Raw genomic sequence first — 16,141 nt, forward strand, 5'->3', positions numbered from 1 at the left:
GAGGGAGGTTTAGCTGGGGTTAGACCAAATGATGCTTCACATCTTTAATCAGTTTCTGCAGTGGTCATCCCAGTGTTTAAATTATTTTATCTGGAGAGAAGAGACTTTGTGAGCCCTTTCTACAACCCTCACATAAAGGATGGGGAAAGGCTGAGGTCTTGTAGAGCAGGGTTTCCCAACCCAGGTCCTCAAGGCACACTGCCCTGTATGTTTTAGGTTTTTCCTTCTGCAAGATAGTTGTTTCTGTGGTGGAAAATTAACGAGTTCCTGGGTAGAGCATTTGGAAGCAGTGGCTGTGGATCCAGGATGTAACCTTGTACGTATGGAGATTTCATGGTTGATAAGAATTTTAAGCAGGACTGGCCTCTCTGTCCTCATTTCAAGGTTGTGAATTCATCATGTGACACTTGTTCTCATTATTCTCAGGCCTCTGTTGAAGAAACATGGATGTGGTTGAGCGCCTGTAGAGAACCAAGTCACTTGTCTCAACTAGATGGAAACTGAAATCTGAGAAATCTCTAATATACAAGATAAAGATTTGTCTTGCTTTGGTAAGCTTGTTACCATGATAGTTGGTAACAAGCTTCTGCAAAACTTGTGTAAGTAGGGTTGTGTTAACATATTCCATCATGATGCTGCATGCTTGTAATGAGATCATGGGAGTAACTTGAATTAAAAATAACTTTTTAAAAAGCAAGACAGATGGACCTTAGAGTGAGATGTTTCAACATAATTTAAAGTAGCCTTTGAATGTCCTCCAGATGCTCCTGAGTTGCATCAACAGCAGGTTAAAGATTTTTAAACGGCAGCTGGAGCAGGGTCATGTGACTTGTGCTCTGATCTCTGAAGACATTTGGAGACATTCCTAGATGCTTCCTGTTCTTCACTCAGTCCAATTCATTCAAATCCTGAGAAATAAAAACACCCACGACAGCATGAGACCAGCTTCCGGCCAGTGCTGTTGCTCCCCAGAGCTCAGGGAGAAGCTGCATCATGGATGAAATAAGTGCTGCCAGCTGGCAGTCAGGACTGATTTCTGAGGGGTACTTTGATGGCACAACCTACGGGCCAGAGAGCAGAGACCGGTGTTGAAGTTTGAACCAAATATTTCTACCTTTATCTAACATCTAGTTTCGCATGTTAGAGCTCACATCAGTTTCTGCTCTCATTCTCCCCTCCTCCTGCTGGAATGGGACATTTTAAGTTGAACCAACAGCCAAACCACATTTCTAACAGGATGAGATGTGATTTGGGAGAGAGAGAATGAAGCGAAGCTTTAAGAGCAAACAATAAGGACAACATGAGAACGAGAAAGATATCTTAAATACTTCCCAGAGCTGCCTTATTATTCTGTGCAAGGCTTTCATCTGCTGTCTATCTGACCAGGAATGGTTCACATTGTCTAATGGCCTCCTGGCCTTGTACATGAGCATTCCTGCTCTAATGAAGCACCATGTGATAACAGAGCAGGATGGAGATCAGGCAGGAAATGATCTGTTTGAGAACACTGAGATCCTGGAAGCCAACCTGGCCAGCTCAGAGAGCCATTTATCCTGACATCCAAGGAGACATTAGGGGAGCAAAAGACATTGAGCTGAAGTTGGGGTCTGAAAGGAGTACAACCTCTGTTCTCCCATGCCTGCTGCTAATTCACCACAGAAGATGACAGATGGAGGAGATGAGGGCAGCATTTAAATAGATGGAAGCGCAGAGGGAAGAGGATGTGCTGCTGGTTAGAGGACCAATCAGCCCCAAGCAACAATCAGACATGTTGTAAACAAAGGTTGAGCCAAACTATTTCAATGAAGCTAAAATAAAGAATCTAGCAGATGTTATTTATAATCTGCTGATAGAAGCAAATGTTGGCTGGACTGCAGGAAATAAGATGAGCCCAAGTTGTTCCAGAGCTCTCTACTTTGTAAGCTGTATTTGATGCTTCCACTGCGCAATCTGGGAAACTATTTCACCTTTTGTGTTCAGTGTGAAAACCTAGTCTCGCTGTTTGGTATGGAAAACAGCCTGATCCACAGCAGCACCGTTCAGATTTCAATTGATCTCTTAGTATGGATTAGACCATCTGAGCTGTGATCTGATCTCTAACCAGGAAGGAAGACAAACAGAAATGACCTTTGGTAAGAGCCCTGGACGTAGCCCTGAGTTATGAGCACAGAGTGTAACTAATAACTCAACAGTTAGACTCAAAGAATGAAATGAAAATGTAGGATGTGGATGAACCATGAGGGTGGCCTCCACAGGGCTCTCCTTGGGAGAATAGCACTGCTTTCTTGTTCATTACTCTCCTCAGTTGGCCCTTGTATCTGGACCTGAAGTAAATGACAGATTTAGGACTTCCCAAGACTTGTTTTCAAATGGTTCAATTCTTTACTGCAGAGATTGGGAGCATGAAAAATATGGGAAACATTTTAATGTATTAAGTGAGACTCAGAGACCCCCAAGGTGAGAGATAAGTGGGTCCACATGTTTATCAGTCTGTAAAGCAACCGATCAGACAGTGGAGAGGTTTGCATGTCAGCCAGAAACAGACTCGCTGTAAGAAAGCAAAGAAAGTCATCAAGGTTTTCCAAGAGTGGATGAGATCCAAGGACTGATGGCAGGAACCTGGGGTGAAAGGCAGGAGGCGGTAATGCCAGGCTGGTCAGCTCCATGTTAGCTGGTCTAACATGGAGCTGATTAAGAACTGTCTTAAACAGCACTGGTGTCTCTTTAAAGGCCAGTTTCTAACCAAAGAAGGAATCAATGAAGGCAGAGAGGGAAGGGATTATTTTCATCTTACAAATGTTCAGTGTAAACAGACCCACTGACTGCAGCTCTTGCCAACACCAATATTATTCCAGCTGATGGAGCTCCTGGACTGGAGAGGAAGAGGAAGAGGAAGAGACCCTCTCTTCAATCAGCACCTCTGTCCTCCGTTTAGTAACTTTAGGCTCTCCAAGGTTTTCTCCAATTAACCTGTAGTTTATGGTACTGGGGCCACATTGAGGTGGCCTGAAATAGTCCCTGAGCGAGGCTCATCTCCTTCCATGTCTGTAGAACCAGGCCTATGTCTACTGCTGACTGTGCTCCTCTGATGGTTCCTCTCTCCATATATTGCTCTGCAGCTCTATCCTGCATCTTCTCCTCTCACTCTTTTCTTTCTTTTTCAGCATCAGTTCAAAGTTTTCAGCTTCTTGTTCAACTCAAGTTCTCTAAGGATTTGTTTTTAAAATAACTGAAAAACAGAGAGATACTTATCTCATGCTAATTCATTATGAACACTGTGGGTCATGTCAGGGGACTGCCTTCCACTGCTGCATCTCAACTAATCAATTTAGTCAACTGAACTTCAGGAGTGAAGTTCTGCAAGACCTCATAGAAGACTTCTGCTCCTCTGATTGGAAATTGCAGGGGACTACATTTCCTACCTGCCCTCTGCTCATGGAGCAAGGAGGAGCTTTAGAAATCCCAGAACCCCTAAGAGGAAGTGGGTCATTAAAATGAACCAATGAGGGAACAGCAGAGCAGTGTCTGTCTAAAACCGATCAGTGGGCTGTTTCTGGCCATTGAATTATCCCTCCTGACCACAGGTCCATCCTGCTCAGTATACAGTATGTGGAAGAAGGAGCTGCTCTGCTGCTCAGCTCTCCTGGCTTGTAATAAAAAAATCTAAGCAGGGAGAGCAACAGCCTTTCTTACTGTTGCTTGCTTTATTTTGGCCTGAAACTGACCAGCCACTGAGCTACCTGGAATCCAGTAGAAGCACTCAGTTATTTTAATGAGCGTCAGCTGAGGTTTTTATTCAGGTTAATTCAGACTCATTTCATTCATCCCATAATGACAGAACATGTAAGACAGGCATGTCCAAAGTCTGGCCCGGGGGCCAATCACGGCCCGCGGTCAGATTTCATACGGCCCGCAGCTTCGGTTTTATAATGTATTATTTATGGCCCGCCTGCACTGTGAAACAGAATAAATAAATCATAAAACTTGAAACTGTAATTCCTCCTTTCACCAAATGGTGGCAGCACCACTTTAATACTATCAGTCTGCCTCCGTGCAGCGAACCGCTCTCCACTCATTTCTGCCATGGCCACTGCAAAGAAAACAAGTTTACAGTGAGGGCCGCCGCTTTCAAGAGAGATGGGAATTACAATACTTCTTTTCTGAAAATCAGGGCAATTGTGCTTATCTAATTTGTGAGACGGTTGCCTTGTTTAAGGATTTCAACGTAAAGAGACACTACCAGACTAAACATGCTAACACATACAACAAGCTAACAGGAAGTGACCATGCTGAAAAACTGAAGCAGCTCCAAGCTGCACTGGCATCACAACAGCGATTCTTCACGCGGGCCTGTGAGTCAAAAGAAAATACCACCAAAGAAAGCTACGAAGTTAATGTTAATAGCTAAACATGGCAAACCTTCTACTGAAGGTACATTTATCAAAGACTGTGTTATGAAAATGGTGGAGAACATTTTGCCCTGAGAAGAAGCAAGAATTTGAGAAAAATGTTTGCCTGGCAGTAACAGTGTGGCACTGAGAGTTGAGGACATGAAACTGAGTGTTTTGAACGGCAACGTCTGTCACTATCAGCAGTGAAGAGCCAATCGAACATTTATGCACCTGGATTTATGGCACTTATTTTTATTAAACTCTTGAGTAAGATTTGGTTATGAACCTGTAGATATTGTAAATGACGAGCAGAATTCACTTGTTTTAAGATTTAATAATAACAGACAACTTTGCATTACTTATAACTCCTGTTTAAAATGTTCTTGAGGCAAAGATATTTTTAAACTCATGTAAATTTAAGGTATTTCATACAGTTTGTTCAATGTTATCTGACTCTCCAGATACGAAAGAAAGGCAGAATTTGTGTTTTTAGAGTTGTTCTCATTTGCCTGAGTGGCTTATATTTGTTTTTTTGTCATTTGAAAAATAAAGATAATTGTGACAATGAAAATTGTGTATTTGCATGAAACTTTTGTAGTTAAAAAATGTCCAGGGCATGCCGTGGTGGCGTAGGGCGACCCGTATTTGGAGGCCTTGAGTCCTCGACGCGGCCGTCGCGGGTTCGATTCCCGGACCCGATGACATTTGCCGCATGTCTTCCCCCCTCTCCTTCCCTGTTTCCTGTCAGCCTGCTGTCACATAAGGGACACTAGAGCCCACAAAAGACCCCCTGGAGGGGTAAAAAAAAAAAAAGTCATAAAATGTCCGAACAAACTATTGGCCCCCGGGCATCTTCACTTGATCAAATCTGGCCCTCTTTGCAAAAAGTTTGGACACCCCTGATGTAAGAGGTCCGTTCTGTCCTCATTGTCTCTGTTAAACATACAAGGTGCGAAGCATTATGAGTAATGATCAAGAGCCTGGAGCTTAAAACCAGGAAGCAGATCTAACCTCTGTTTGCTGCAGATGGATATTAGAAATAATGTAACAGCACCGCAGAGGGGGAGAGTGATGAGCTGCTGGTATGGCAGACCACTAAACTACCCTAATAAACAGATGAAGGATTTTAAACACTGATATTTTGTTTATGGTTCCAACAGAAACAGGTACTGTGGTGTTCTGTAGTTAAATAAGGAGCACCATGGATTGAGTCTCCAAAGAGTCATTAACAAGTGGAACTGGGAACATGAGCAGGAAGGATCAACCATACTGGACATCTGCTCCTTCTGCTAAATTTCAGCCAACCTTACAGTCTGATGTCTTCTTCCAGAGACACTCCAGCAGAGACCAATCCATCAAACTGCCAGTCTCTTTAACTTTACTCCATTAAACTAAACTGAAGCTGCTGTTTAAGTGGCTGTAAGTCCAAATTTAATGTAGGATGACTGAGAACAGTTTGTCCCCATCAGTGGTTTGCATCTGACTGAGAACAAAGAGGGCCTTTTCTCTTTAAGAGTAGAGAAGGTAATGAACTGGTTCTGGTTAGTGGTGAACTAGGCTAATTATGAGGAATAATGCTTTGTGTTGGTTTAAAAGAGCTGGGGGATTTTGTGTCTGCGCAGAGTTTAGGAGACACTCTCCTTCCTCCCTGGAAAACTTCAGTCCCATAATGGAGCTCATTTAAGGTCTGTGGAGAAGACTGCTTGGAGGAACTCCAGTATCAGTTACCTCCAGGGAGACCCTGTAGCTCAATACATGAGGTCTAACGGTTTGAAAAGACTCATTGCACAAAAGAAGCACTGTCTGATTCTTAGAGTGATTGGAGGCTTGGGGATTGGGAGAAGAATAAGAAATCTTTTGGCTCCACAATCAAATAATATTTTCATTTTTTTGCCAAGATTCAACTTCTCTATTTTAGAGCTGTGGACATAAAAGAAGATAAGCAAGGGATCGTCCACATAATGTTGATCATGATGATCTTCTTCTTCAGTTCATCTCTAACATGAATCAACCCTGGCACATAAACATACCAAGATTATATCTCTATCATCACTCTGATGTCTATTATTCTAAGCTTGTAACATAAATGAGCTACTGTGTGAAAGTGCAGCGTGTTCGGAGCCGGAGGTTGTGTACAGAACGGCAGATTAATGTTTACAGTGACGTGATCAGTGGGCCTGGAAAAGAATCATGAAGTTATTGAGGACATGTGTGGAAATTTGCTTTTGGCTCGACTCTGGCAGAGCCGACACACACAGGCTGGATGCAGTGAACACACACACACACACACACAAATGTGAAACATGTGGACAAACAGCAGAGCTTTGGCATCTGTGTTCACTTTTAAAGAGTGGATCGATTTAATCTACAGCACAAAGGTCCTTCCTGAACACATCGTTTCTCTGCTGCACAGTCAGGATATTTCACACCTCTGACCTGCTGACAGACAAACATGTAGAAAGAGCAAGGAGGAGAAGAAGAGAAGATGGAACTGACCGCTTCTGTCTGCTGCTCCTCCTCTCATGAACACAATGATGGCTCCTGTTCTGTCGTCACGTCTTATTGTTGCTCCCTGCAGAGGAACCAGTGAGAGGCTGCAAACATCAGTCACATTAAACTGAGTTTTTCTGCAAATGTTAAACAGGAACTGGTTTAGAGCATCATGTTGTGGGGCTATCTTCTTACAGGGGCACTGTACTAAATACATGATGTGGAAATATTGAAGCAACATCTCAAGACATGAGCAAGGAACACTTGGACATAAATGGCTCTTCCAACCTGACAGAGGTGTATTTTCTGTATTCCTAAGCGTTTGTCTTTCCTTACAACCCAATAAACTCAACAGTTTCCAACCAATCCCTGCACTCCTCCAACATCAGGTTCCAACCAATCCCAGTGCTCCTCCAAACATCACTGAGGGCCCAGTCTGGCTCAGATTCAAGAGAGACTAACAGTCATCTTCACTCAGACCTGATTACCACACAGTCTGGTCATCTGGTCCACACACAGGTTATCATGGCTGCAGCTCCTCCCTTCAGCTTTTATGTCCGTTATTCCCATCATCTCCAGAGAATGTTTTGATTTCTGACACAAAAAAGATTCTTTCCCCCATACAGCTAAAGAGCTTTTTCACTCCTCCTGCCTTGTTGGTGCAGCAACAGATCACTGCATCTTTCACTGTTAGCTTTCTCCTTATTCCAACATACTCAGAGTAATTCTGGCAACTATCATAATCAGTCAAACCTTAAAAAGCTTCTAGTTTGTTGCACATTTGCGACACCACTAGTGTAACATCTTGGTTGTTTTCACAACACATTCAGACCTGAATTATCTGAGTTTTCCACTCAGATAATGGTTTCCTCAAGGCATTTGGGATGTGTGAAGAGAAGGAAACAATGAGCACATAAAGATGAGATGTAGGACCTGCTGACCTCATAGACTGGAGAGGGCTCTCAGAGGAGGGAAGAGAATGCAGCAGATCAGTAGTAGGAGGAGACACCTTCTAAGTTTCAGGCTGAATCTTCTGCTCTGAGACTTTAAGCAGCTTTCTCTGATGCAGAAACTGGCTCCCCACACAGGCAGAGCGACAGAGAGACTCAGCAGGACCAGAGTTCAATAATTAAACGTTCAGACGCTAGTCCTGCGTAATGTAGGGAGTCTGCACAAGATCTCAGGAGAGTATTCACACATGTGCACATTACATTTTCAGTATTTTTCTTCAACATAGTGTCTTTCTTACGGGCTGAGAGGAGGTGGTGTAAGGTGTCCCTTGAGGTTTCTGCATGTCAGTGGCTAATGGTTAACATCTTTTTATCTAACTAAATAAGGAGGCAGCTCAGACTGAGTCCAAAATACTCCAGGAGACAGAGTAGTGAGACAAGCAGAAGGTGAAGAGACAGACCACAGGCCTGAGAAGATGACTGCAAGGGAGGTGAGACACAAGATTAGTGGGTTGGGGGAGAGATGTAAATAAAGATGCTGAAGTGACAGAATTTATGAGAAAAACAATATGAAAGGAAGAGAATTTAGGAAGGTAAAAGGGAAAACAACAGAGACACAAATGGAGAGTAACAAACGTACTGTGTTTGTTGACATTTTCCAGAGTTTGTCTCACCTATTTCTTTATGAATGAAACCTTCCTATTGCTCACACCCAATACCTAAGCTAAGTGTTCACTGTGTTATTGTTAAAGGCTATGGATAGAAAACAGTGATGCAGTGGCCATGTTGGGTCACACTCCTCCAGAGTCTGCCAGTCCCACCTTGATGCCTTGGAAGCAGATCTGAGGCAGCTGAAAAAAACCCAGGAAATATTCCAGGCTCCTGAACTCAGCATAACCTTCTCTGTGCTGTGATGCCCTCTGGGTGCTATCATCGACAACCAGCCATCCGTGGCCACTAACGAGGAATGCTAAACAAATCCATCAACTGTCCTGGCTACAAAAAGAAGCTAAAGACTCAAACAGCCAAAAGAGACTTGGTGGAGCAGCTTTGCATGGACTGATAGTGAGGCTTACACTGAGGCGTCATCACCTACTGGCTCATGGAAACCATTTCCAAACTGGTGCTAAAAACAGCACCGAAGGTCAGAATGAGAAGGTCTATATGTACATTAGTGTCATGTGTATGTGTGTTTTTGACATATTCAAGTGTTTCAGTGTTTGAACCAGAGGGCAGCCATGAACTGACTGATGCTGGACAGTCACTGAACTTGATCAACACACTGCAGTGTGTTGCAGTGAGACAGGGAGCCACTTAACCATCATGTCTCTACTAAATCATTGGGGAAGCAAGCTTACGAATCTAAAACAGAAAGTGTTAGCTTTGATTATGTCAAGCAGGAAATGTTAGAGAACAGAAACATGATGGAGTTCATATTAGTCTGAAGTGAAGCCTCATAGATGTGCTCAGTTGAAGCAAATCAGAGACAAGCTCACTATCCAGCAGCTTTGTGCAGCTTTATGTGTTGGTTTCTCAGTTAACTTATTTTCATGCTGCAGAAAACACATTAGGGACAGTCTTTGCTCTGTGATGAAAGGAGGTAGAGGGATGCTTCTCCATATTCATCCAACACCCCTCCCAGAATGCACTGCAGTTCACACATTCAGACATATGACATACAGTACAGACCAAAAGTTTGGACACACCTTCTAATTCAATGGGTTTTCTTTGTTTTCATGACTATTTATAAGGCAAGAAATCCCACTTATTAACCTGACAGGGCAGGTTGACCTATGAAGTGAAAACCATTTCAGGTGACTACCTCTTGAAGCTCATCAAGAAAATGCAGAGTGTGTGCAAAGCAGTAATCACAGCAAAAGGTTGCTACTTTGAAGAAACTAGAATATAAGGGCTATTTTCAGTTGTTTTACACTTTTTTGTTTAGTGCATATTTCCACATGTGTTATTCATAGTTTTGATGCCTTCAGTGTGAATCTACAATGTCAATAGTCATGAAAATAAAGGAAACTCATTGAATTAAAAGGTGTGTCCAAACTTTTGGTCTGTACTGTATATCATGATAAACGATCAACACCTTCCTTAGAAATGAAAAAAGTGAATATGGACTTAAACTTGGAAGCCTTCATGTATGAGGGAGAGGGAGTTGTCTGTTGACGAAGCTGTCAGCATACCAGACAGTTGTGCCATGAAACTTCAGCAGAACAGAGGAGGAAGTCCAGCTGAATGTGTTGCTACTCATAGCATTTGGTTGTCTTGGACTGAACACAAAGGACTTCTGGAAAACCAAATAGTTTTGAAGTGGTTAGAGCACCTTCTGGCTGATGAATGTCTGGATGAAACAAAGGAAGCTGGTTGGCCTGTCCTCCCTCTGATTGGCTGATGGGAGGCCTGGCGAGTCGTCTGGGCTGGTTCTGTGTGGCTTTAGTATCACTGACAGACACTAGAACCACTGCAGGTCAGCCACGGCCTCAACTTACTGTTCTTGACCTGCCAGAGAAAACAAACAAAGCTCCATTTTAAACTCACAGCCGCCTGGCCGGAACAACCACTCCAAACATCGGCCATGAACCCAACCGAACACTGGAGCATCTGACAAACATCGTTCTCCTCTAGATTGAGAGCGACAAGGAAAAACAAACTGGAGCGGCCGTGGCAGATACAGACATGTTTTGACATGTTGTCCCTTAAAGCACAAGTGGAACAATGACAATGACCACCTGCAGACTGCTTAGTTGATGTTCAGAGCTCTAAATAGAGGAAACACATGCTGGTGATCTTCACAGTAGATCTCCAAACCAGGAGAACACATATGACACGTGGAGTCCTGCAGATTTACCTCTTATTACATATTTCCTGAAGGGACTAAAGTCAAGTTCCAATTATTGTATTTGATCAGCTGGAAATCAAATGGAAGTTTCCATTATGATAAAGATCTCTAATTATTTTGTGGTGATGCAACCCCCTGCCGGGAGACCCTTCACCCAGCAGCCCATCAGGTGGGATTGTGATCAATAAAAGCTTCTCCTGCTACTCTACTCTTCTCCCTGTCAGCATCCAGACTGGTTCTGGTTTCCTTTTTGTTTCCTTAACCCCCGTCTGGACCTCCCCTTCATCATTAACAAGTCAACTGAAGACTTGTTCTGATAATTATGAGGAACAGGAGCGATACCAGGAGAAGCTGCCATCTGATTCACCGCAGACGACTCTCTGACAGGAAGGTGCACCTTCATTTATCTTCCTCTGAATCTTTACACCTTAATGTTGGAACTGGTCATTATCCAGGTCTTATGACACAACACTTACAGACCACCTCAGTGCTTCAGACAGGTGGGGGTGTTGGGGTGTGTGAATTTCACCAAGCGTGTGTCTCCGTCTCCATGCTGCTGCCCTGACTCAGTGTGTGAAGAGCTCAGTGATTCATGCAAGATGAGTGGAAATGCCATCTCCCTGCTAGAAGCTGGACAGAGCCACAGGTTTTCTCTCTGCATGTCTGTGTGAGCTGGATGAGCTCATATAAAGAGACTGTTGTGTCACAGAGAGAGGTCCATTTCTGCCCTGGCATTGTTTCAGGTTTTCCCCCTTGGTTATCCTGTGTAAAGAAAACACCACTTTCACATGTCTCTTCTCATTCACAGAGTGAGCTGGAAGCAGTGCCGCTGAAGAGAACATGGCCTGACAGGCAACAAAAGCCTCATTCATCCTGCTGATGCTAAGAACACAAGGTGGAAATGTGCAAGAGCACCAAGATGTGAGACCAGGATCACAGATGATGAGAGAATGATTTATTTTAGAGGGCTGTCAGATCAGGATCTGGGGATACTAGTGATGGGATTCTGGAAGCTGTGAATGTTTCTAGCTTCACTGCTCTGCAGGCTGCAGGGTGAAGGTGTGAAGACTTGTGGACAGACCTAGACCAGGATTCTTCAAACCTAGTCCTTGAGGTTCAATGTCCTGCAATCTGCAACTTTGAGACACATCTCCTGTCCTGAAACTTTGAGATGCTTCAACACATCTGAGTCGAACCCTAAGGTAATTAGCAGGACTCTGGAGAATTGGAATACACTGAGGAGGTACAGTAAGTCAGCTATTTCATTCATGCGTTCATGGGTTGCTGATGTGTTCTGTCTGCTTGAGTCTCATTAGCTGCTTCATTTTTCTCCAGTCAGTCGTTCCTTTTTTTCACCATTCAGATGGAAACAGACAACAGAGAATTGCTTTTTTCTAAACATTGACATCCATCAGGTCTCTTCCTGGTCAGCGCCTCCATCAGGAGCTTCTCTCCTAATTCAGCAGACAAACTGGGATGCCACTTCCTGTGTAAAACCTTCGTTTCCACCAGGGATGGGGTCAAGGCCAGTTCTTCCAAGACCGAGACCAAACCTTTATCAGACCAAGGCTAACGCCAGATGTTTAGAACTTTGAGAAATATCTCAGCACATTGCTTTTTGTACACTACAAAAACTAATGGGAAAATGGTTAATCCATCTAAACTACTTCTCAGTATTAAGCTTAGAATTGACATAATAAACTAATGTTAGTAAATGCAGCCACACTTTAATACCCATTCTCTAAGTTGATTTAAGCGGCATAAATTTCACTATAGTTGTATGATCTTTAAAAAAAAAACACGACTTTAAAAAGTCATTTACATGATGTGGGAAAATAAAATATTAATCACAGTATCAGATGTTAAAAAGTTTATTGTTTCTAAAAATATATCCTGACTTAATAAATTATTAGGCATTTAACACTATTAGACCATTCTTGCTCACACAGCCTCATAAAGGGGGAATTACAAAGTCAGAGCCAATAAACGAAATTGAATTGCTTGTCTGGCTAAGACAGTGTTGCTATGTTACTTCTACAATGCAAGTTTAGCGTTTATGTACTTTGTCTTATTTATTTTGTTGCTCAGTGTTGAAACTGGGTGTTCTGTATGTGTTTGGCATTAGTATTTACTTTTCTTTGTGCAAGAAAAGTAAGCTTTAGTAGATGTCTATCAAAACTCGTTCACTCAGCATATCATTTATCATAGCAGACAAAATTTATAGATTGTCTGGTGGTTTTTCCTTTCCCCTTTCCCATCTTCAAAGTTTTGATGATTTTATAGAGTGTTTTTAATAATTTGAATTTTGTAAACATTCTCATACAACAAGATTTCACAACCATAAGCAATAATAACATTGTTGGTTTTTTTTCTGAGATTGTGGGTTGCAGCTTCAATTTGATCATTTATGTTTTTTTGAATTTGCAGATAAAAGGTAGTTAAGTTTTGGTAATATTCACAAAAACCATAGCCTCAAACCGGCCTTGATCCAGTTTGTCGAATGAGATCAAGCCCAACACCGAGATATCACAATCCCAGACCCTGAAAAAATGGGTTGAGACCATTCTCAAGTGCTCCACCCCTGCTTTCCAAATCAGCCCACACTGACCTCAGAATAATGTGGATGGCTTTTAGGTTAAAGGGATGAAGAGGATGACCGGGATTAGACCAGATCTCCAGATGCACTGGGACCAAAGTGGTTCTGATCAGACTGTCCTAAATGTGTCAGAGGGAAAAGGAGCTGTGTTGGCCAGAGATGGAAAACCATGGAATGTCATGCAGCCAACAGTTCATTCCCATCACTGCCATCCATGGAAACTCATATCCCAATCTGGACTGAAATCAACTTTGTCAAGTCTCATCAAACAGATCAAGACACTACTAAACACAGAATCCACAGACATCCATCCTGAAGCTGGAGCTGAGACAATAATAATGTTCAACATGTCGTCTGCATTCATAGATGCAGTCGCTGCTCAGGCTCTGAACTTCTTCCAATTGCGGTCCTATAATGAGAAGTCCAGCTGATCCGCTGGTTCCCAGTGGCTTGAAGCTGCACAGATTGATTGGTGCTAGCTGATGCCAGGCAGGACGATGCGTCTGCTGGATGCCACCGAACCTGCAGTTTCCTGTTTCCACTGACTGGGAGCCAGTGACTCTCAGCTATAATAGGAAAACCCAACATGTGTGTTCAACAATACAGGACAGACAGAGTCAGATATTAATGCTGCCATATTTCTGACTGCTACAGATGCTGAACAACCTCAGACAGAAGATTTGATGAAGGAAGAGATGGACTGAGTTCATTTTACACCAGAACTTGATATTTTGTAGCTAAACAAACATTATAGTTCAGCTGCAGCCGCTGGTTTGATCAGATCCACCATCTTAGAACACTGAAATATAAAATGAGTAGAATGAGTAAAGGTTAAACTGAACCGAGGAAGATGGTGTGTCAGTGGGAGGATGACTGAAGATGAACTGAGCAGGAAGTAAATGAAGCAACAGGAGCCTCCACTGACCGAGTGGCTTTGAAACAGCAGACAGTCATGTAGAGAAGGAAGGCGGACGCAGCGGGGCACACACAGCCAGAAGCTCCAAGTCTGCTTTCTTCATCCGAGTCCCAGAACTTCCAGTGGATCCAGATGAGAGAAACAGAGTCGGCCACAGCAGCTTGTTGGCCTCTAATGTTCTCACATTGTAGCCATGGTGACCCTCAGCAGCTGTAGGGACCCATCTGGAGGCGTCCTCTTTGACTCGGGGACAAATTACACAACTTTCACAGCCTTGACAGGTTGTGAAAACAGACTGGTCTTGTTTTATGGCTGAAAGACTGAAGATGGACCTGCTGAAGATGGACTACCCAGCACAGGGTGGTCTGTGCTGGGTAGTCTGTGCTACTCAGACTACCCAGTAGCACAGACTGGGTAGTGCTAGTTGTAATGCTATTTGTATCATTACAAATAGCATTACAACTAATCAGTTTAAAATTTTCATTTGTTGAGATAAAATCAGAGAAAGCTTACTTTTACAATACTTCCAACAATTTTTAGTGAAAAGTTAATGACCATCAGCATTTTAAGTTTTAGACTATACATTTTGTGCTCAAAGAGAATCACAGAGTAAGATGGAGTTGACTGTAACCTAGGGACTCTTGTGATTGACTGTGGTGGTGATGGACCCAAATGCAGAGAAGCAGAAGAAGAGAGTAGATTAGTAAATTTAATAAAAACTGAAGAACAAAAAACTTACAAAACCACAGGAAGCCAGAGCAGAACATAAGCAGGAATCCAGGTCCAAATTACAGCAAAGTGTGACAGGGTGCAAGTAACACAAAGAACCAGCAGGGAGTAAAAGTAGGAGATAAGTTTAAATAATGTGAGGGTGAATGCTGGAACAAAAGACCTGGGCTGATTAGCTAACATGTTGCAGATCTGAGAGAAAGCAGAAGGCAGGCTGAGAAGATAGAGAGAAAGTAGCACAGCAGGTGAGATGGATACACAACCAGGGGAACTAGGAAAATTTACTTAAATAATTGGCATCACACAAACTAGAATAACTAAGAAATTATTGAACTCAAGTAAAACAGGAACAAGGCTGGTTGAATCAAAATAAAGAGACTAAGGAACATGGAATATATTGAATAAATCAAAACCCCAAAACAACTCAAAACAATCCAGGTCCTGACACTGGTCTGTCCTGCAGGTTGGAACTGAAAGAATGAACCTGGACTTTAAGACCGACTCAGATACAGAATGTTACCAGGGTTGTTAAATGCTGCAGATCAGCAATAATTACTAAATTTCTTGTAGACTTTATAGAAAAATAAGACCTCGTTGGGCCTCAGGCTCTCATGAATGGAGGAGGGGGGTAGCACGGACACACAGAGCAACAGATTCTGCTGCTCATTGTCTTATTGCTGAGGAATTAATTGCAGTGACATATTCAAAAGCTGTTGACTTTGCCTTGATGAATGAAATAGGTTTTTAACTAAAACAACGGGAAGCTTGGAATAACTTGATTAAAAATATCTGCATGTGCTGTTCAGCTTCACAGCCTGAAAGAAAGAACTAGAACAGAATTAAGACATAAAACAAAACAAGCTGATAATAAAGAAATTACCGAAATGGTAAAAAGTTTAAAACTCCACATAACCTGAAGTTAAAAAGCCACAAAAGCTATATAAAAAAAGCAACACTTGTGTCCAAATATCTTCTCATTCAGCTGCTTTAAAACAGTAATCACTGGTGTATTTAGCCTGAGCCTCTTAATCAGAGCTGATCCACTAGTTAACCACTTAATATATACTCTATTATCCACACCTTGACAAATATTCAGGAACAGACAGGATCACACATTAGAACTGTGTTTCTTTTGTTTTAAGCAGAACTGGGACAAAAAACATCTAATCACTTCCTGAAACAACAGGAGCTGGATGATGAAGGTTCTTGTGACTGCTCTAA

Source organism: Xiphophorus maculatus, chromosome 21 (assembly GCF_002775205.1).
Source record: "Xiphophorus maculatus strain JP 163 A chromosome 21, X_maculatus-5.0-male, whole genome shotgun sequence".
Classification (NCBI taxonomy): Eukaryota; Metazoa; Chordata; class Actinopteri; order Cyprinodontiformes; family Poeciliidae; genus Xiphophorus; species Xiphophorus maculatus.